The following is a 22,025-nucleotide window of genomic DNA, read 5'->3' on the forward strand; positions in this document are numbered from 1 at the left end:
AGCACTTTATTTAATGATTAGTAATCAATTTGGGGATGAGGGTAGCTGATTTGAGATGCAGCCTCCCAGGGGGACTGAGGGTGAGGATGGGGAGCATGTGATTTCTGCAGTGCAACCACCAAATGCTGAGGATTACAATGCTTTTTCGGTATCATGTTCTTTAGACAGACAGGAATGCCTAATACTGGGCTCCACACTAGATGGATACGAGGCAGGGGATATGGATAGGGTAACATGGTATGTAAGAAGAAGGATGAGTGAGGATGAAGAAATGGTAGGGGAAAAGGTATCAATCGAAAGAGGGTAATGCAATGAAGGTGCTGATTCAGCACCAGGCAGAGTGTCGTACCTAGCAGCAGAGGGAATAATAGGGGTGGGCGGGGATACCACCAAGGGAGGGACAACGGATTACTCAAGGCTGTACTCAGCCTCAGGGACCAAGTATGGGGGGAACAAGGGGAAAAGGGGGGAGACACTGTACATAAAACAATATAGACTCTACAGCTTAAGTGCAGGTAAGGCAAAAACTCAGGTAAGCGGAACCCGGGAGATGCCGTAGATGAGCCTTTCACAGCATGCCAACTTGAACGTTCAGCCCATATGCCACAGGTGGGTGGGGGAAGCTGAACTCTGGCAGCTCATCTCCAGAAGACTGCTGTCACTGGGAAAAGCACTGGACGATACAAACAAGGTCAGCAAGCCAGTCCTATGGTCACTCATAGTAGCTCAGGTGAACGATATTATCCGGGAAGCACATGCAAAACACCAAGGGCAGTTTCAAACAGGCTAACAGCAAGTCAGAGGAAGCAAGACCCAGTTGGGGGACACTCATACATTTATCCTAACAGGATTAGTTAAGTGAAACCAACAACATTACTTTTGGGAAGAGGCACAACCAAATCACAGGTGAGTAATATAACCTTATATTTACTTTCTGTTAGAATGGCGAAAAAGTTTATAAGGAAAGAAAGATGGTAAATATATTTTTCAGAAAGTCAAAACATTTCTACGGTAAGTAAAACAACCATATATATACTTTTCAGAATGGCAGAAGATTTTCTAAGGTAATCAATAACCTTTCATATACTTTCAGAATGGCAGAACATTTCTAAGGTAAGTAATAACTTTTGTAACTGTTCACTCAAATAGTTACAGTTACCAACCAACTTCTTTAGCAGTTAAGTAACGTTTAAACACATAAGGCCTCATTACACGGATGGCGGAGAACCATGGCGCTATTAGCGCCATGGTTCATGCCGGTAAAATACTGGCACCGCCTTGGCAGAAAGGGGAATTACCGCCCCATTCCAAGGTTGGTGGGGCGGTAATTCCCCCTTCCACCATTGCCCTTCCCCATTCCCATTTTTGCCCCATAGGGCATAATGGAAATGGGGAAGGCGCTAATTACGGTACCGCAAATTGCGGTGCAAAAAGCAGGCGTTAAATCCCCCAACCCGCAAAGGGACCTCGTAGTAAGGCGGTAAGGATTTACCGGTACCAGTATTTTACCGGTACTGGTAAATCCTCACTGCCATCCATGTAATGAGGCCCATATTCTTTTTTCTAGGCAAAAGGCCCAATCCTTATAAGTCTTTCCCTTATTATTGTTCTCAGTGTCAGAAGGCAGGTCACTAAGGTCTAGTGTCCAAGAGGCAGGTCAGGATAGGTTCTTAAGTAGTATAAGTCAGAGTTCCTAAGGAAGACAGAAAAAGTAAATACTTTGCTTTCGAGTTACTTGAGGGTCCAGGGGCTTCACAGAAGACACACTAGGAGGATTCCACCAGGGGCCTGGGTTCACTGGATGAGAATGGGAGGACTCCCAATCAAAGAAAAAAAAAGAAAAAACTACACAGGAATCACAAGAGACTTAAGGTACAGAAATATCCAAGCTTGCACGGTACCTCAGCACAGAGAAAGATGTTGCAGCAGGAGAACTTCCGGATCTACAGCCAAAAATCTGGTTGTTGAATTACTTCATCAAGAAGCCAGAAGACAGGACAGTGGAGGGACTTTTGCAACAAGGATCATGGGGAAGGCTCGAGGCAAGGTTCTCCTTGTGGCTGGAAACAGCTCTGTGGATTTGGTGCCTTTTTCAGGAGCACAGAAGTAGATCCAATATTGCGGTCAGATTCCCGTCATTTGCAAGGTCCAGCACTCAGGTAAGGGGGATTTTTTGGACCGGAGTTGTGCCTATGGAGATTCAGCATGATTCCCACAGTGTTTCAGCGAGATTCGGAATTTGGAATACTGTTTATTGCACAATGGCTTGAGGTCCCAGGGTATTGTGGTATTGCAGCCCGCAAGAATGCAGCATGGCATGGGATGACTCATAATGCAGATATTCTTGAGTCTACTTGAGCTTGAGCAGCTTTGTCTGCGAAGCTGACTCCGCCTATGGTGGCGAGTTTGAATCGGGGTACTTGAAGGCGATTGGTGTTGGCTAGTCTTGTTTGTCTTGTGGAATGTGTGCTGGTGAATCTGTCCTTTAAATATCGTGGGGCTTTATTATAAAGTGATTTGTATGTGAGGGATGCAGTTTTGAGTCTGATTTTCTCGTGGGTGAAGAGTCATTTATGTTTCCTTCTTGTTTCTGAGCTGTGTTCTCTCTTGGGAATGTTCAATGCTGCTCGGAGGGCATTGTTTTGCTGTATCTGAATTTTGTTGATGGTGGATTTAGTGGCTCTGATGTACAATGTGTTACAGTAGTCTAGTTTGGAGATAATAAGGGCTCTGGCTAATGTTAGACAGCTGTGCTGAGACAAGAATTGTTTTCCTGCTCTGATAAGTTTACATGTGTAAACTGTTGATGAGGCTAGGGAATTTACCTGTTTGGAGAATGATAAGGTGGAGTCAAGGCAAATATCTAGCGTTTGTACTTCTTTGGCTACCTGTATGCAGTTCTCATCGATGATGAAGGAGGAATAGTTTGTACGTAGTTTATTGATGAGGGAAGCGGTACCTAGGATGAGAAGCTCAGTTTTATCATTGTTCAGGCATAAGCCATAGGTTGCCATCCATGCTTGAACGATGCTGTAGATTCTATTCACCAGTGCTAAGTCCTTTTTGTAGTCCCATGTGAGTGGGAGGAGGATCGGGGTATCGCCAGAGTAATTAGTATACGCGATACCCAGATGGTCCAGGTCATCAAACAGGGGCTTAGTGAAAATTTTATATAGCGTTAGTGAAACACATGAGCCCTCTGGCACACCGCAAGGATGGGCATGGGATCTGCAGCTGCTGTAGGGGAGAAGACCCTCATGATGCGGTCACTAAGGAATGATTGGATCCACACTATAGCCTCAGTGGAGAAGTGTGCTGCTGTATTTAAGTGGTTACACAAGACTTTATGATCCACTAAGTCAAATGTGGCAGATAAATCCAGTAGGAGGAGAAGTGCTGGTTTTCCAGAATCTCATACTTTGTCTATTTGGGCTTTTAGGTCAATCAATGCAGTTTCTGTGCTGTGAAGTGGATGGAAACCAGATTGACAGGAGCCTAGTAGTTGGTTTTGTTCCAGGAAGTTCTGGATTTGGATATATGCCACCTTATCCAGAATCTTCAAGAGGAACGGTACTGTTGTAATCGGTCTATAATTAGTGGGTATAGCCGGGTCTAAAGTTGACTTTTTAAGGAGTGGAAGCACCCAGGACTCTTTTAGGTTACTCGGGATGGTGCCTTGGTAAAGGAGGCATTAATCAACTTTGTGATAAACGGTGCTAAGCCTTGTGCAGCATCTTTGATGAGTTGTGCTGGGCAAAGATCTCCTTTGCAATTGAACGGTTTTAGACCAAGTATTACATTCTCCACCTCTAATATGGAGACTTTGGAGAAGTGGAATTGGATGGATGGTTTAGAGTTGGATGACGTCTTAGTAGGTGGTAATATGGCAGTGGCTAAGGTCCCTCGTTTTAGTTCTATTTTCTTTTGGAGGTTTAGGACTTTGTTATATAATGCATGCTGGATTTCGGAGCACCATTTTTTTGTCTTTAAGGCAGTTATCTTGAGGCGTTATGGGATTTTACAGTTCTCTGAGTATGGAGAACAATTCTTTCGTGCTTGAGTTGGCTTGTGTAATTCTGTTGTTGTAGGTCTCTTGTTTAGCTGAGATGATTTCTTTTTTATTTTGAGATGAAATGTTAATTAATTTCTGTTTATTTTCCGGAGTGGGGTGAGCTTTCCAAGTATTTTCCCATTTCCATTTTTCTAATCTAAGATTTTTTAGGAGAGGGGTGAACCAATTATTCAGGTGGCTCTGTGGTTTACTGTTTCTAAACTTAAGCGGAGCAATATCATCAAGAGTTTTGTTCATAATATTATTAAATTCTTCCATTAAGTCGTTAGGGTTTAGGTTGTTAGGTAGAGCGTTCAAAGTGGGCATGATACCGGCGAGTAGTTTGTCTAGCGTCATATATTTTTTGTTTCTGGTAAGTGCAGGTGGTGCACAAGGTTGTTGCGGTCTAGGGGTTGTAGTGTCCAAGGAGAATGAAATCAGATGGTGATCTGTCCATATTTGAGGTGAGATACTAAGGGTAGAGATTTTGCAGTTATGGTCAGCAATCCAATCTAGGGTTCTCCCTTTAATATGCGTAGGCTCAAACACTCTTTGGGTGTAGCCCAGTTCAGTCAGAATGTTGTATGCTGCTATGGCTCGTGGGTCATTGATATCATTGAAGTCAATATTAAGGTCACCAAGTAATACTGATTGGGTGTTGTCTTTGAGGTTTTCTGAAAGGATGGTAGATAAGTCTTGATGGGACCAGGAGGCCTATATATGAAGTGGAGGTTAAGAGTTTGAGAATTAGCTGTAGGAGTCTTAGTAGACATTATCTCACAAGATTCAATGGTCGGTGAAGGAGTAAGTCTCATACCAAGCTTAGTTTTGGCGATGATGGTTAGTCCGCCACCTCAAGCTCCACATCTATCCGTTCTGAGGATTGTGTAGTTGTCAGGAACATCTAGGGATAGTGCTAGGCCTGATTCCTCATGCAGCCATGTTTCTGTTATGGCTAGGAAGTCATAATCTTCAGTAGAGATGACTTCAGATATTTCTATGGCATGGGCGACTAGAGATCTAGGGTTTATTAGGGCTCCTTTGAGTTTGGGTATGGAGTTGGTAGGTGGGAGTGAGATAAGGTTTATTGGCAATGTGGGGGTGAAGCTTTTTTCTCTATTTGTTTGAAGGTTGTTATGCCTCTTGTAGATATGAGAGCTAAGTTTGGGAATGGGTTCAGTGGCCATTTTGGTTCGATGGTTGTTTGTTTCATATATGATAAGAGGATCAAAGATTCTAGGTAGTCGTGCTTGTAGTCTTACATTTCTCTCGCCTATATTACATTGTGTCATAGGTTGTTGTATTTTATGCTGAAGGTTGTGGGGTTGTGTGGGCGGTACTAGGATATTGTTAAGGTTGTCAGATGTTGTTCCTATAAAGGGCGACATGATGTGCAGTCCCAGTAGTCTGAATAAGGTGCTCAGATGTGCTAGGTTGGACAATATAAGGTGCATTATATAATGTGTAGGTACCCTGTACCTAGGTGAAGGGCTAATTAGTCTAATTTCCTAGGCGGGCAGGTGAAGTAGCAGGTCATACAAACTTAGTCTGTCGGCACATATAGATTTGAGAATCAAAATACAGCCAAAATTGCAGTGAGAGTGATCTAGGCAGGCACAGTTATCTAGTGCTAATGATCTGAAGCACAGTTATCTAATGCAAGTGAGGCACAAATGGGCTAAAAGCAATAGTCAAAGTAGGGCACAAGTGTGCTGAATGCGATAGTCAGATAGTCTAGATGCAACTATCACAAGGCAGGGCACACATAGGCTAATGCTGCTATCAAAGGCAGGGCACACGTAGGCTAATGCTGCTAGAAAAGGCAGGGCACACAATATCAAGTTGCAGGGTACACATAGTCTAGATGCAACTATTACAAGGCAGGGCGCACATAGTCTAGATGCAGCTATTACAAGGCAGGGCGCACATAGGCTAATGCCGCTAGCAAAGGCAGGGCAGGCTAATACTGCTATCAAAGGCAGGGCACATAGGTTAATGTTGCTATCAAAGGCAGGGCACGTAGCAAACAATCAAACAATAAAGAGGCACTAGCCAAACTTATTAGAGGCAACACAGGCAATCAAGCACTGAGCAGTCAGCACATGTTAAATGGTGCATTAGCCAAGCTTATTCAAAGAAATTCGCAAAGATGGCAGGGCAATCAATATATGCAGGGTGGGCTAATAAGCTGATAATGCAAGTATAGGGAGCCAGTGAGGGTGCAGGTTAACATGATAACGTGGTGATTGTACGTTAGGATGCAAAGATCAAATGGATCGGTTTACAGTATACCTGTGGCATGCAGACGTGAGCACTGGTGGTTACAATCTGGTATGGCAGGAGACGTGATGGGGCGTGAGCCGCAAGTTGAGACGGAATAGCAGGCAAGTGATTGAGTAGATAATGCTGCAGTATAGTTCACCATAGTTCGAGATCATGGGGGGGTGTTGAAGGCATTATCAGAGGCACGGGAAGATAATTATGAGGCAGGCTGCTTTCAAATATGAGGCTCAGCATAAACTTAAATGCAGGTTAATATTATGGCATAGCATGAACATCCGCAGAACACTTGAGGAAGGAAGGTTCAGCAGCTCGTGCGAGGATTAGTGATGCTCGGGCATTCAGTACTGTTCTTTGATGCACTAATAGTTGTGGTGCAGCGGCGAGTGTATGGTTTCGATGGCGTGCAGAAATCATTAGGTGATAGTCATTTGGTGGTGGTATCAGACAGGTGATGCAACAGGGAGCCTTGTCTCGAGGTAGAAATGCTGGTACAGGGTGGAAATGGCGAGCATATGGAGCATGAGTTACTCTGAGCAGGTCAATGATGCAGTGAAAGCGGGCGGGCAGGGAGCTGATGAAGGGGGCTCACCTTGGTAGAGGGAAGGTTGGCACACGAACAGACAAAGTTCTCCAGAGCACTCGAGCACGCCCAGCTCGGTCAGGCTCAGTCAGGAGGAGCCTTTGTCGGTTGCCTTCGACGGGGCCGGCTCTCGCCTGCCGGTGCACCCCAATTGGCTTATGAAGGCACTGGCAGCCAATCACGGAGCAGCAGGCATCTGGGGCTTGGTGAGGAAGTAGAATAGGTAGGACAAAGTGGCGGCGGCCATCTTTAAATGGCAAAAACCTTGTGTTTTTTCAATTCCAATTCTAGGTGCAGTGGGCTTCGTTTTAGGATCCAAGAGGCACAAAAAGGCTGGTATGATTTCTAAGGCTGCTCAGCCAGAGGGTCTTAATTACAATTTGTATTTGGCGATTTTCAACTGCTAAAAAGGAGATTCATAATTGCATAAGGTGTAGCCTCCAAGATTACCTCTATTCAGTGGGAGCTTGTTTTGACTACCTCTTCAGCTTCCAGGATTGGACCTTTATGCAGGAACCCAGCCAATCAAACAGCCTTGCAATATTCAAACATGGAAGGTTGGCAATCTTTTCAGGATAGGCATCCTGCCAGTTTGAACCAGAATCTCACATGCAGGCTTGAAGACAAAGGGCTGCAGAGTGTTAGACTCCTCCCTCACTTCCTGACTTCACAGACACTAGGGAGCCTGGGTGGGGAGTACACAGGACTCCAGCCGAAAGATAAAAATCACACAATTGAATATCCCACCCTGGATGTCAGGGGAAGAAATAAGGAAGGAGACGGAAAATGGTGAAAAAACAAGACAGGGAACATTTTGGTAAAATGTGCAAACAGCCTGTCGTAAAGGTGCATCAAATTAATGACAAGGTTCACTGCCACCAGTCATCAAAGGTAAGTTTGTCCTTGTAACATAAATGTTACATTTAAAATGAGAAAGAGGACACACAGTATCTCCCAAGCACTCCACATAAGGTGAGAGGCAGCTGGTCTGACATAATAACATGTAAAAGGAATCCAAAGATCCTTTCTACCCTTGTTAACTGTAGTTCTCACAAGGATAGCCAGATAAAGTTAAAAGGGGAGGGAGCCCCCAGCAACAATAGGCACTTACTGCCAAAAAGTTGTCACTATGGAGAGTCTTAAAAATGACACCCATAAAAACAGTAAAAGATTCTGTGAGTGTGGGAAAAGGTTCCCACCCACAGAGGTTTAAGGAGCAATAATCCACCAGTAAAAGCAAAATGCTCTGGGGTTGACACAGGTCAGGAAGATTAATCATTGCTATGAAAATCCTATCTAACATTTCCCCATCAAATATTTTTAGAACCACTGGACGGAATAACCCTAGCACTCTCCCGGAAATTGAGTCAAGGCTTTGTGCCCAAGTTGTTTTCTTATTTGGTCCAATTCTATACAGTGGTTTTTGCACTGCACTGTGCAGAAATGTGGCCTTTATCGCTATGGGAAAATGAATGGGAGTAGGCAGAAATAAAGTTGTTTTGCTTCATTAATAACTTTTTCATTTCTTAACACATTTTTCCCAAAATATCCAGTCTGAGGAGTCCATGAAAAACATTATCTTTGTAATATATCAGCCAAATTCATCATGCAAGTCAAAAGTTATTAGAAATTCAATTTTTGGGTTTCCTATGTCTCATGCTACTCACCTTAACCCTAGTGTGGCAACTGCTGCACTATAATATATCACAGGGTGTTGGTCGGTGCCCTATAGTTAAGATGAAACCTGTATACATAGACTTTTACCAAAATTCTATTGCTAATAACGTTTGACTCACTGGATGGATTTGGATGACATTTTTCAAAATAAAAATTTGACCCACCCCCCTGAGCTGAACATTTTGGGGAACATTTGTTAAAATGTGGAAACTTTATTACAAAAACAAAAAATATATGTTTTTGGCCTATTCCTGTTAATTTTCACTCACAGAAAAGATGCTTCGATTGAACACACATAGTGTTAAAACTGCTGGACGGATTTGCTCCAAATAAGAAACCCCCAGATGTGTCTTGTTCTGGTGTGTATTAAAAAGTAAGCCCTCCAGTGTAACATATCAAAGGAAGTGAGGGAAGCCCTACTGACCCTAGCAGGCAACTTTAACTTGATTATTAAACCGGACGATAATGGCGATGGTATAGTGATCATGACTATGGTCTATGACTTATTGAATGACACTAAGAGCTATGCACCACTTAGAAAGGATCCTACTAAGTACCTTGGCCACAATATCTGTGAAACTATTACATTTGGACTCCAAAGAGGTTGGGTCACGGAGAAGGAAGCAGTTTTCCTCAAAAATACCCGGGGACGCAGAAAATCCTCTAGGGAGACCGGTAGTATCAGGATGCGGTTCAATTCTGGAACACATATGAAAATGTGTGGCCACATTGCTAAAACCTTTGAGTGTCCCAACAGAAACGTACCTAAGGAATGCAATGTACAGTATCAAGATCTTTGAACAAATAATCTTTGATCCCAACAACCAAATTTTAGTCACAATGGATATAAAATCACTTTATACAAGCATCCCACAGAACCAAGACATCGAGTGCCTAAGGGAACAACTGAATGCACACAATCTATACAATAGGATTCCCAACAAATTTATTGTGGAAATAATGGCCCTAGCTTTCTGCAGGCACTTGTTTGTGTTTAACCAAAAGTTTTACTTACAGACCAAAGGTACGGCAATGGGGGCTGCATTTGCGCCCAGTCTAGCGATTCTATTAATGGAAAAATATGAATCCAAATATGTACTGCCTGACCAAATCCCTTCAGGGAACAGATCCAACACTGGAAGAGGTACATAGACGATGTGGTGTTTATATGGGATGGCCCAGAAGAGTGACTAAAATCTTTCCTTACTTGGCTGAATGGATGTGACCACAACATCTAGCACCCAAACACTGGAATGCATTGCCCACAATTCTCAGGAAACGAAGCTTCATGCACAATTTTCCACATAGCTCTTAAAATGAAACTTTTTTAATTAACTTGCAAACGTCTATAGTTTCTAAACCTCAACTTTGTTCCAATGTAACCAAGGGACATACTGCCAACCCTATTCTCCAACATGTACCTATACTACGCTTTATATCTTCCTTGTATTCAATTGTTTTCACTGTCAATTCTCTGTACTACTCTCGCAACTAAGCGAATTTACTGCAACAGCGCCACGATGCCTAAGGGCCGATTGTGCGCTTTATAAATGTAAATAAATAAAAATAAATAAATAACATCCCAGTTCACTACATAATATAGTAACTCAGAAATTTGCTTCTTGGATCTTGTGATCAAACATCGTAACGATAAACTGGAATTTAGTCTGTATCATAAAAGTAGTGACAGAAACAACCGCCTACACTTCACAAGTAACCACCTGACTCACATCAAAGCAAACTTACCATATGGACAGTAGATAAGAATCAGGTGAAATTGTACGTCCTTGCAAGAATTCTATGAACACACAGAAACAACTCAATGGTAGGCTAAGAGCCTGACGTTATCCAAAAACCAGTCTCCAGATAAATAAATAACAGGCTAGATCTACAGATAAAGAGGCACTTGTGATTCTGATGAAGCAGATATCAGGTGAAACCAATAAACAAATGTAATGTGTCATCACATATGGCACACATACCTTCCTAGTCAAAAAACAAATATGTAAATACTGGCCACTGGCATGACTCAATTTGCCTGATTAACTCCTACCACAATTCGCATTTAAGAGGGCCAAGAATCTACGAGATCAACTTGTGCACTTGCAATTCACCAAATGGGCACCAAGCAGTTACTAGACATTTACTGTGTGGCAACTGCGTTGCCTGTAAATTCATAACAAAAATGTAATCATTTGCCATTGGTGAGAGGTTTTGGACACTCCAAGGTCTAACTAATTGTTAGAAAAGTCAGGTGGTTTATTGTATCAAATGCCCATGTGGTTTTCACTATGTGGTTCAAACCATGAGGTCTATCTACATCAGAATATCTAAGCACAGATCTAAAATTCGTTGTAAGAATGCAACGTTGCACATGGTCCACCATTGCATTGAATTTCAATATTCCACCAATGATCTACTGTGGCGGATCCTGGAGACAGTAAAAGAGGTACATAACATACAGAGAAGTCACTTAGAAAGAGAAATCAGATGGATTCATAAAATGGATATATTTAACAATGGATTAAATGAGGAATTCACACCTTTGATGCAGCCTCTCCATCCTGTACCATTGGTCTCTGAGTCAAGTCCTCTCCGCTGTGTCCATGGAATGGGCCCACTAAGCCGGCTCCCTTATTGAATAGGCACCTGGGAATTAGTTGCAAGATAAACATTGTCAACTAGCACAGCATCCAACATTTCAGATTCTATCCTCATGTAGGGTTCTTTACCATCTTAGAACTTCAACCGTTTGTCTTTCTGTTTAAGGCTCAACTTGTGTTACCATGGGACAGGCGCACCCAACCAGCCCATTTATTGAATATACACCTGGGAAATAGCCAAGTAACAACCAAGGTCTCAACCCAAAAAATATGGTATCCCATAAAGGGGTTTTTTACCACGCTCGAATCCCGGCCCCTTGCTATTTTGCAGCAGTGTGCGCACCAGATGAACAAGCATGCCATTTCAATAGTTTCACTGCATGACCTATGCAATTTAGATGCCTTTTTGGAAATATACACCCTTTCATGGGCCATAGGTTTTTTGCTGCAACCTCATGTGCAAAAATAGCAACATTACCTTACGAGGAGGAAGAGCTGTGAGCTGTGACAGACACACAGGCTACACGGTTCACCACACTTGCTGATAATTAGAGATTGCCTGCTCTATGGCTGCAGATACCTTAATAAGGGCTCCCCCCTGCTTCACCGCTAATTTAATTATGAGAGCGGCAGACACTTATCTAGACGAGGAAGATCTGAACATCCCCCCGCACTGTATACAGAAACGAGTTGCTGTGGCAACAACGCTGCGCATACAGGAAGAACAAGCATCGATGACTACGGCGTGATGGTGTAAGCACGCCCCCGCAATCTGCACCAATTGGAACACAGCATCAGTATCCTTATCAATGCCACAGAAACTACTTTGACGCTGCCTCCGACATTGCAAGGAGCACCGCACCCAGCCTATAAATCTAGGCAAGAGCAGATATGGCACGATTATGCCTCCATTCCCTCTTTGCTATGTACATCATGGCCACATCAACATGGATACGTTACCGGTTCTGCAAATCTTTTTTTCAGACTTGAACCCATAAGCATGATCATGTCAAACAACGGATCACATGACAAGGCTGACTGCTCCATACAGGCTGAAATTTCACCAGTCATCAGTGAGGGTGCCTCTTTTTCACTAACACACTATGATGCATGGGCACATTATTATGCTAAGGCCCAGAGGGTTTCAAAGCCTCCTTCTTTAACATGGGACCTCAGTTAAGAACAGCTTGAGACATGCATGACTCAGGACATACTTGGGGGGCCTTTTCATTTATCTCAAATAGGATGCATGGCAACCCCCTACCCTGGTGTTGGAGCCATATATGAAAAGAAATATATTTTTTCATTTTACCAGTTTTTCCATATTTTGTCTTCAGATTGAAAAATATTCTTCCCTGTTGTAAACCAAGGGGTCATCTTTGAATATATACAAGTGCAGAACGTATTACCTGCCATGATTTTGCAGCATCATTTTGACTGTCGCAGTATCAGCTCCACTGTCGCTATAGGCTGACCAGAAGGGTAGCAGATGTCTGGAGCACCCTCACAGACTCTACTGAGAGCAAGTAGTGTATGGTGCAGACAATGGCTGTGTAGTTATGGTTAAGTTGGTGTTTCCATAGGAAGAGCATTTTATGGGTGGCTTATAACTTCGCTCCCTTTGGACGAATCCTCACCAAGCTTTGCAAAAAAAGTATATGGCCCACTCTGAATTTTTTTGCAAAGTTTGGAGAGGTTTGGTCCAGGGGGGGGAAAGTTATAGGGGGGTCCCAAAACTTTTGTTTTTTCCCACAAACATAATGGGAAAAAACTTTGCGCATGCCTACAGGCCAAACCGCTGGACGGATTTACAGCAAATTTGCGGCAGGAGAGGGGGCTTGGTCCCAAAAGCGTGCTTTTGCAAATTTGGTGTAAATCCGTCCAGTAGTTTTTTTTAAAATGACCAAAATGTAATGTCATCTTTGATGTCCTGGGTGTTAGTGTTAGCAGTGCACGGTGGTGCGAGTTATGGTTTCTTATCTTACCATAACTGCCGAATTTCAGGGGGTTTTTGGTTTTACTTTGAACCATAACGTCCCTTTAACAAAGTTTTTTCACTGAATTTCATAGGTTTTTAGTAGCGCAACTTAACCATAACGTCCCTTTAACAAAGTTTTTTTACTGAATATATATATATATATATATATTTATATATATATTTTTTGCAGGGTCTATAAATATGTCTTGAAGAAGGTGGCCTGATTTCTACCTTGAACCGCTGAAAACTGCTGCAACATGGGAGCCTTCTCTACAGCCAAGATGCCCCACTGAACATCTTGTGGCCATACAAATGCCACCCACACATTGGCAGACCCTTAATATAAAGTGAACTTCATAAAATTAAAATGTTTTTTGCATATTCATATACATCCTGACTGATGGGATATAAACAGAAAGCAAGGGTACAATGAACACACGATTAGCAACCATTGAAAAACAAGGAATTAAATATACTTGCACATTTTTTTATTTTAACTTAAGAAGAATATTGGACTTTTTTTTCCTCCTTCAATCCTTTGTTTCTTATTTATTCAGAACTAATCTTGTATCAAGCAAGACTTGCTAACGATTAAGGCTATCCACAACTCTTGGGTCTTCAATTCTCTCTTACTTCTTTGACTCACTCCCCCAGGGAACTGTTGCTTGGTATTGTGTTATTTAATGTCTTAATTGGTGTTGTTGATTTAAGATTGTGATTACTGGATGTGTAAATAAAACTCAACTATAATCTGTAATTCATACAGAATCATCTATTTTTCTGTTTTGTGTGCTCGATTTTGGGCTGTCATTCCAGACACGTAGAACGGGATATCAGGTTAAGATATCTGACCATGCAGAATCAATTCTACTAAATAGGAAATTCAGAATAACTCAATGGTGAATTATTTCATGTTATATAGATAGGTTACCGCAGACACCATTGATAATCGGGGACTACCCGGTTTATGTTACCTCAGTTTCTGTTTCCACCTGATAATTGCTGCAGTAATTATTTTAGTAATTGAGCTGTAGTTACCATGATAACTCATCTATGGCTCATTGTGGTTCCTGATTATTATCGTAGTAATTATTGGGGTATTACTGCAGTAACACAAACACCTTTGAGCCATGACTTGGTCCCAATCCCATTCCCAACTCTCCAACTTCAGATTATATATGCTTTTACCCTACTCTATCTCTAGCCCAGTGTGATCTTATCCTTTTTACACAGTCAAATATATATTTCTTTCACTTTTTGTTTTCACATTATTTCGGTAATCGCAGCAAGCAAAACAAAAATAAAGCAGCTTTTTCACTTCTGAAAAGCCTATGCACAAAGCACCATGGGAAAAAGTATAATTTTGGGAGAAGCAGATACCATTTTCCACCATCAATTATTTTAAGAACTAATCAATGAATAACCCCAGAATTCTCCCAGAAATCGAGTTAATGCTTCTTGCCCAAGTTGGTTTCTTATTTGGTCCAATTCCATCCAGCGGTTTTTGCCCTCTGCTGTGCAGAAATGTGACATTTTTCTCTATGGGAAATGAATGGGAGTATGCCGAAAAAGAGTTTTCTTGCTACCTGAATAACTTTTTCATTTCTTAAAAAATGTTTCCCAAAATTCTAAACCTTCCAGCCATCACCTCTTTTGTTTTGCTGTAGTCACCCCAAGTAGAATGGATATGCCCAGCTGTGGGTCCTGTGCACGCTGGGCCTAGAAACAAACCCAAGCTACTTCTCACTGATGAGGCCCAACAAGGCTGAAATGTGTTTGGGGATGCTTGTGGTTTTGGGTAGAAGGCATGTGACCAAACAGTTTGGGCTGGACTGTCCCTTATGGGGTGGGACAAAGCCTGATTTGCATATGGGTTTTCCCCTTTTGTAATGGCTTGGCAGGCAAGGAACAATGGTCTGGAGGGTTACCCAGAGCAATGCCAAAGGTTACGATTAATTCTAAACCTTCCAGTCATCACCTCCTTTGTTTTGCCCTAGTCACCCTGAGTGGGACAGGTTTTGCCCAACGAGGGTCCCGTGCCTGCTGGGCCTAGAGACCCAAGTTACTCCTCACTGGTGAGGCCCAATGAGGCTGAAACGTTTCTGGGCATGTTAAGGGTCTCATGCAGAAGGGATGTGAGCAAGTAATTCTGGCTGGACATCTCCTTGGGGGTGGGACCAAGTCTGATTTGCATATGATCTTTCTCCTTTTGTGATGACTTGGCAGGCAAAGTAGGATGGTCTGGAGGGTTTCCCAAAGCAATGCCAGAGGTCAAGATGAATTCTAAACTTTCCAGCCATCACCTCTTTTGATTTGCCTTGGTTACACCAAGTGGGACGGATATGCCCAGACATAGATGCTGGACCTACTGGGCCTAGAGACCCACGCTACTCCTCACTGATGAGACCCAACAAGGCCGAAACATGACTGGGGATGCTTGTGGCCTCGTGCAAAAGGGATGTGACAAAACAATTCGGGCTGGCCTGCACTTTTGGGGGGATCATGCATTATTTGCATATGGTCTGTCCCTTTTTGCAAGGGCTTGACAGCTATGGAACTATGGTCTGATGGGCTGCCCAGAGCAATGCCAGAGGTTAAGACAAATGCTAAACATTCAAGCCATCACCTCTTTTGTAATGCCTAATTCCCGATAAAGGAAGCAGCTATAAGGCACAGCTGCGTGCATTAGCGCATGCACAGTCGCAGAGTGCAAATGAGTGTTGTCTCTCTGTCGGGCTGAAGAGACGTCTGCTCAGTCTGGGATCGGCATGGCAACACTGGTTAAGATTATTGTGCATTGTCCAATGAATATCTGTTAGTTTGAACTTTTGCCAACATGCTGGCCCGACCTTGCAAATATCAGGTGCATAGTATATTTCATGCCATTCAGAGCAAAGGTAAAACAGCGGCTCCTAATAAAGTGATAACTGGTGCTGATGACTAAATTGTTCAGTCCGATAACACTGGACTTTCTGTTAAAAAAAAAGGTGTGTTTGGAAAAATTACCTCTTTTTTCATGCATGAGATTGTGGTTCTGGAGTCTAGTCGTTCTGATCTTTTAGAAGCTTGCTCATCCTCTCCCGACCTGTAACTATACAGGATACATCAGTATCTTCCAGAATTGATAATAACAACTCTCTTTACAGCAAAACTCAATGAGCCAACAAGAATTGAATAATCTTCCTGAAACGCTTGTTGAATGTAATAACATTATCAAGTTTCATTTGTCCAAATCCCAAATCCTGGTCAAACTCTCAGAGATTGTTTATGGGGAGGAGGTTGTGGATGATTCTTCTTTCAGCTCTGATTCCTCATATTCAGAAACAGCAGAATTGATAACTATGGTGAAAGCAGGGTTTATAATCTGTACTAATATAGCACTTGAACAAAAAGATCGTACACAGACTGTTGGTAGAACTTTAGATGTAATTCTGGCTAATAGTTGTATTACTGAGAACACTGCTCATATGGACAGTGCAGTTCAAACTGACAACCTGGTAGTAATATGGCTGAGGCTGTTAATATAGACAATAATGTATGGTGGTGTCAGTGGAAGCCGACCAGGAGAGCACTTACTGCTCCGGATCTGCTTGCCTATATTCCTGTGGTCATAAGTGCAATATAAATTACGAATCCTTATCATATTTATGATCAATCTATGATGCCCCACTAAAATGGCAAAAAGAAAAAGTGCAAGAGAAGAAGGAGAAGAAAGTTGCAGAAATTGGTTAATTCCTTGCTAGGACAAAGAGTCTCGAGTATCAAGGGCCAGCCTAGGACGAATACTGGGTCTCTGGCTGTAACAACAACTACAAAGTTTACTTGTGTTCAAACCACTAAAAACTTCAAACTGGTACCGACTGCTGACTCAAATAGGCTTTGGATGGGGCCTGTTATTTCTGGCACAATTGATAAATGGGTACAGAAACTGTAAAGGCAATTAAGTGTGGGTGATGATACAGTAAATTAAACTCTTAATTACTCAAGATGTTCATCAAGATTGGCAGAAAAAGAGGATGATAATGGAAATATGGAAGTGTGAGGAGGTCTAGAAAAAGTGAAAAAAGTGATGTAGTTAAATTTGTTAAGGGAGAAGGTAAAATGATTAGAGATAATTTGAACAAACATAGTGGCAATAATGTAACATTTATTTGATTATTCACCATGAATGTCAGTGCATTTTGAAATAGTACAGTGATTCTACAATTGCTGCATTGTGTTCCCCATCTAACCACTATTTTCTGCAAAAATATTGTGCTGGTTGAACATGCCTCAAAAAGAGTGTGACAAATGTGTCAATGGAACAGTTTGTATCGCCTGTGATAGTGGAATTCCTTCTTGCCTTTCCTTCAGATTTCCTGAAAATGGGTTTTGAAATGGTAGTGGTTGCGGACAATGATGCAGTTAATTATGAATGATGGTGGAAAAAGTTGAATAATTTACATACACATTACTAAAAATATATTGGGTAGACTTATTCAACAATTATCTTCAAATCTTATTGACTTCAAACTCTCTGAAACAAATACTGATTGGGCATGGCTTCCTGCTGCCCTAAGTGAAAATTGAATATCTCCTATGGCTTGGATTCCTAATTATGTAAGCAGCAAATTGGAATTTATAACTTGTAATACACACAGTTTTCATTCATTTCTTGTGAAACCGGAGGATGGGACTTTTCTGGGCAGCACAGATGTATATGTGTTCCACGAGACGTGGATAACTAATGTGCTACTCATTGATGAATATACAATTATACATAGTACTGTGACATGTAAGAGCTTTGGCAGACCAACGGGTGGATTGGCAATCAGTGTCAGATCAAATATATAATTTTTTTAATTTCTTCCACATATTGTAAACACTAATAGGCTATCAGTAATTATAACCAATTCCATTGGGAAAGTCTTCATTGAAGTTCCTTGTTGACAGCGTATATGCCTCCCCTGGGGTTTATACTATTGGATCTATATTTGATTTTGTTGAGCATATTTTGGCAATGTGGACACCACGCCACTATCCTGGCTTGGAGTTCATGGTTGTAGGGGAGTTTAACGTATGCTGTCCTGAGATAGAAGAGAATTTCAAAGGGGATCCTCACACTGGTCTAGATAATGAGACCTTTTTGTCCCGCTTCATGTACGCTTTTAGATGGTCAATCCTTTACCTGTGTCACCTAAAGATAAGAGTTTTGACACTTGGTTAAATGGTAAATCAGAATAAAGGATTGTTAGGGAGAATTCTCAGAAATTTGTCTATTCCCTTCACCTTAGAGACCCCCAGCAGCTTTGCTGGATTTTGAGGACTTTCGTTTTTTCCCTGTAGAGAGTGTGAGCCTTTTTTCCAAATCTCTCATGTATTTTGATATGTGTTTTACTCTTGTGTTGTTTGGTTATGGAGTTTTAGATAACTCCATAGGAATCATCTGTTTACTGTTGTGTCACACAGCAACTTTAGTGGTGTCCTTTGGACTTCCCGAGGTTTAAATAACTTCTCTGGGATGAACTACTGTTCCCCAGAGAATGTAAAGTTAAATTGAATGTACTAGTCTTTTTACATTCATAGACCCAGCACACACTATCTTCCTATAGAGTGCTGGAGGGGTTACTTAGTATCCCCTATGCCTAAACACTCTTGTAGCCGTCAAAAGCTGTCCTTTCCTATTGAAATGGCTGGTGGCAGTGGTTTTATAATGAACTACCATGATTTTTCCCGACCGTGAACACCAGTAGCTAAAAATAGGGGCTGCCATGTTTTTCAATATGGCGGCCAAGACCCCTCTGTAAAAACAGACTCTGGTCATCTTTTTTCACCTTTTTTTGTGAAAAAGTCCTTCTGGTATTTAACTCTGCACGCTAAACCAGGTTTGGTCCCTTTGTTCGTGAGCCTTTGGTGGGCGTCAGGACTGAAGTCTGCCGATGGAGTCTGAGTGTCTGGGGTGGGCAGGAAGTGAGGAAGGTGCCCAACAATCCCTGTGCTTGGTCTTCTAGGAGACCTGAATGCACTCTGGCGTGATTGGCTGGCAGACTGTCCGGCAAGGACAGCCACTCTGCTGGGTGAGTGACAGCTAGTCTGAAATAAATGGGAGAATACTGTTTAAGAGGAGAGTCTCCAGGACTGGAAGGCAAAGTCAACCACTGGAATGAAAGAACTGAAGACGAGCTGGAAGAGGATGGCTGCTGCAACCACTGGACCATTGGTTTGCCCAGTGAAGCCCTGCTGCACCTCCAAATCGCCAGATCTCTATTCGACAGAGAAGCTCCTTCAAGGACAGCTTCTTCCTTTGAGTTGGTGGGAAAAATCAGATCAGAAGACACCTGGATACCATTCTCAATGCTGGTTAAGGTTTAGCCAGGGAGAGGGAAACCAGTTTGTTTCATGAAGCAACGGCTACTGAACCAAAGTGACTCCATTTTGTTTTATCCAACGACGATCTCTCGCAGTGCAGGAGTCCCCTGAAGTCCTCCCTCTTGTCCCCATGACTAAGGCACAGGAACAGCGACTTCAGCAGCATCGTTTTGCTTCACATTAAGGTGCTGTGACATCCGGCTGAGAGACCCAAAGTCTCGCAGTGATAGTTTGTGAAACTTTCCCAACTTGCAGGTCTAATCAGCTTGTGACCCAGCATATCATTCGTTTTCGTCTAAACTACTTCTAGAAACTTTTACAAAGACTTCTCCATCTGTACCAGAACTGTGTTGTCCTATCCAAGAACACTAGACTATTGACTTTGGCCTGGCCTATTGAATTGAACTGACTCTCCTGATGCATTGAACCTTTGTGTTATCTAAAAGAAGTGTTTTCTAACCTATTGTACAAACTTCTGCCTTTTTATTCCTATTTAAAATAAGTGAAGTGCCATTTGGTTCCTTTTTCAAGGGAGCTCCAACTGTTCCTATAACTAATAGTTTTGTACTGTAGTATATTGGTGTTTAATATTGAGTTAATTTATACTAGTGAATGTTTTCTAAATGATTGTGTAAATAAATGCTTAAGTATTTTTACCAAGAAACCTTGAGTGAAAGTGTCTACTTGAACCACTGTGATTGTGATACTTCTGTGTAACTTCTCCTACTGCTCACATTCCCTCTTGGGATAAGCCTGGCTGCTCAGCTCGTTACCAAAAGTGTGTGGTACACACTTACACCAAAGGTTGGTTTTTGTTTACACCTGTAGTCCTAATTGTGTGTGGTGTTACCAGAGGGTCTGCATGCAATTCTGCCTAACAAGGATTGACTATACCGTTGTTACAGACAAGTAAAACAAGTTGTGCCCTAAATACTGCTGATATTCCACAAGGTCAGTGATCATGTGCTCCTAAAATGTCAATGAAATATTATAGGATTAATCCTTGTATGACAAAGAATTGGTTGTTTATAACTTTCAGGGGAATAGGTTACGCTGGACAATCAGAAATATTGAAGATTTCAATAGAGCCATCACAGAAACTATAGATTTTGGTGTGAGCAAGGGGAGTGGCTCTTATGAAGTCCATAAATGGGAAGTGAATGAGATCCTGGAGTCTGTTACAAGCCTAACTATGCATCCTTGCATTGCTCAAAATACAATTGTTCACTCCAAGATTACATCTGGGGAGTCTTTCATGCAGCAATTACTGCTAGGAAAGTGATATTGGGTGTCGACATCAGGGGGTAATTCATGGAATCAAGCGCAGAAGTGGCGCATGCAGCTGGCGCACAGAGTGCGCGTGCGGCAGTTTGCGCCAGCCGCTTGCGCCAAAACCCATTTTGACGCACAGCGTATTCATGGATTTTTACATCCATAACCAGCCGTGGCAAAGAGTGGCGTGGCGACCCTGCAGCAGCGCCAGTTACGTTCCCAAACCCGCCCCATGCGCCAAAAGCATTGCACGAATCCCCTACATGGTGCAAAGCAATATACAGCCCCCCAACCACGAAAATATGCTAAAAGCGCCACACAGCCCTCGCGTGGCAGCAAAATCGCATGTAAAACTTCCTGCGCACCCCTCAGAATACACGTACCCTGCTCAAGCCAGTGAAATCACATGTAAAAACTCCCTGCGCACCCCTCTGAATACACGTACCCCGCTCGCACAGGCAAAATCGCATGTAAAACTCCCTGCGCACCCCTCAGAATACACATACCCCACTCGCGCCAGCAAAATCGCGTGTAAAACTCCCCGCGTACTCCTCCGAATATGTGTACTCCGCTTGCGTCAGGTCAAATGCGTGGAAAAAGTCCCCCGTGTGGTTTGGGCTGCCTGTGGGGCATGGGAAGGGTGGATGGGCTGCCTGCGCGTCATGGACTGGGGTGATGGGCTGCCTGCGGGGCATGGACTGGGGTGATGGTCTGCCTGCGGGGCATGGGGAAGGTGGATGGGCTGTCTGTGGGTCATGGACTGGGGTGATGGGCTGCCTGCGGGGCATGGACGGGGGTGATGGGCTGCCTGTGGGGCATGGCCAGATGTGATGGGCTGCATGTGGTGCATGCTCGGGGTGATGGGCTGCCTGCGGGGCATGCCCAAGGGTTATGGGCTGCCTGTGGGGCATGGGCTGAGGTCATGGGCTGCCTCTGGGTCTGCATGGTCTGGGGTGATGGGCTGCCTGAGGGGCATGGACTGGGGTGATGGCTGCCTGCGGGCAATGGTCTGGGGTGATGGGCTGCCTGTGGGTCATTGTCATGGTGGATGGGCTGCCTGTGGGGCATGGGGAGGGTGGATGGTCTGCCTGCGGGTCATGGTCATGGTGGATGGGCTGCCTGCGGGGCATGGGGAGGGTGGATGGGCTGCCTGCGGGTCATGGTCATGGTGGATGGGGTGCCTGCAGGGCATGGGGAGGGTTGATGGGCTGCCTGCGTATATTCCGGGGGTGC

Source organism: Ambystoma mexicanum, chromosome 8 (genome assembly GCF_040938575.1).
Source record: "Ambystoma mexicanum isolate Mex_15411 chromosome 8, UKY_AmexF1_1, whole genome shotgun sequence".
Taxonomy (NCBI): Eukaryota; Metazoa; Chordata; class Amphibia; order Caudata; family Ambystomatidae; genus Ambystoma; species Ambystoma mexicanum.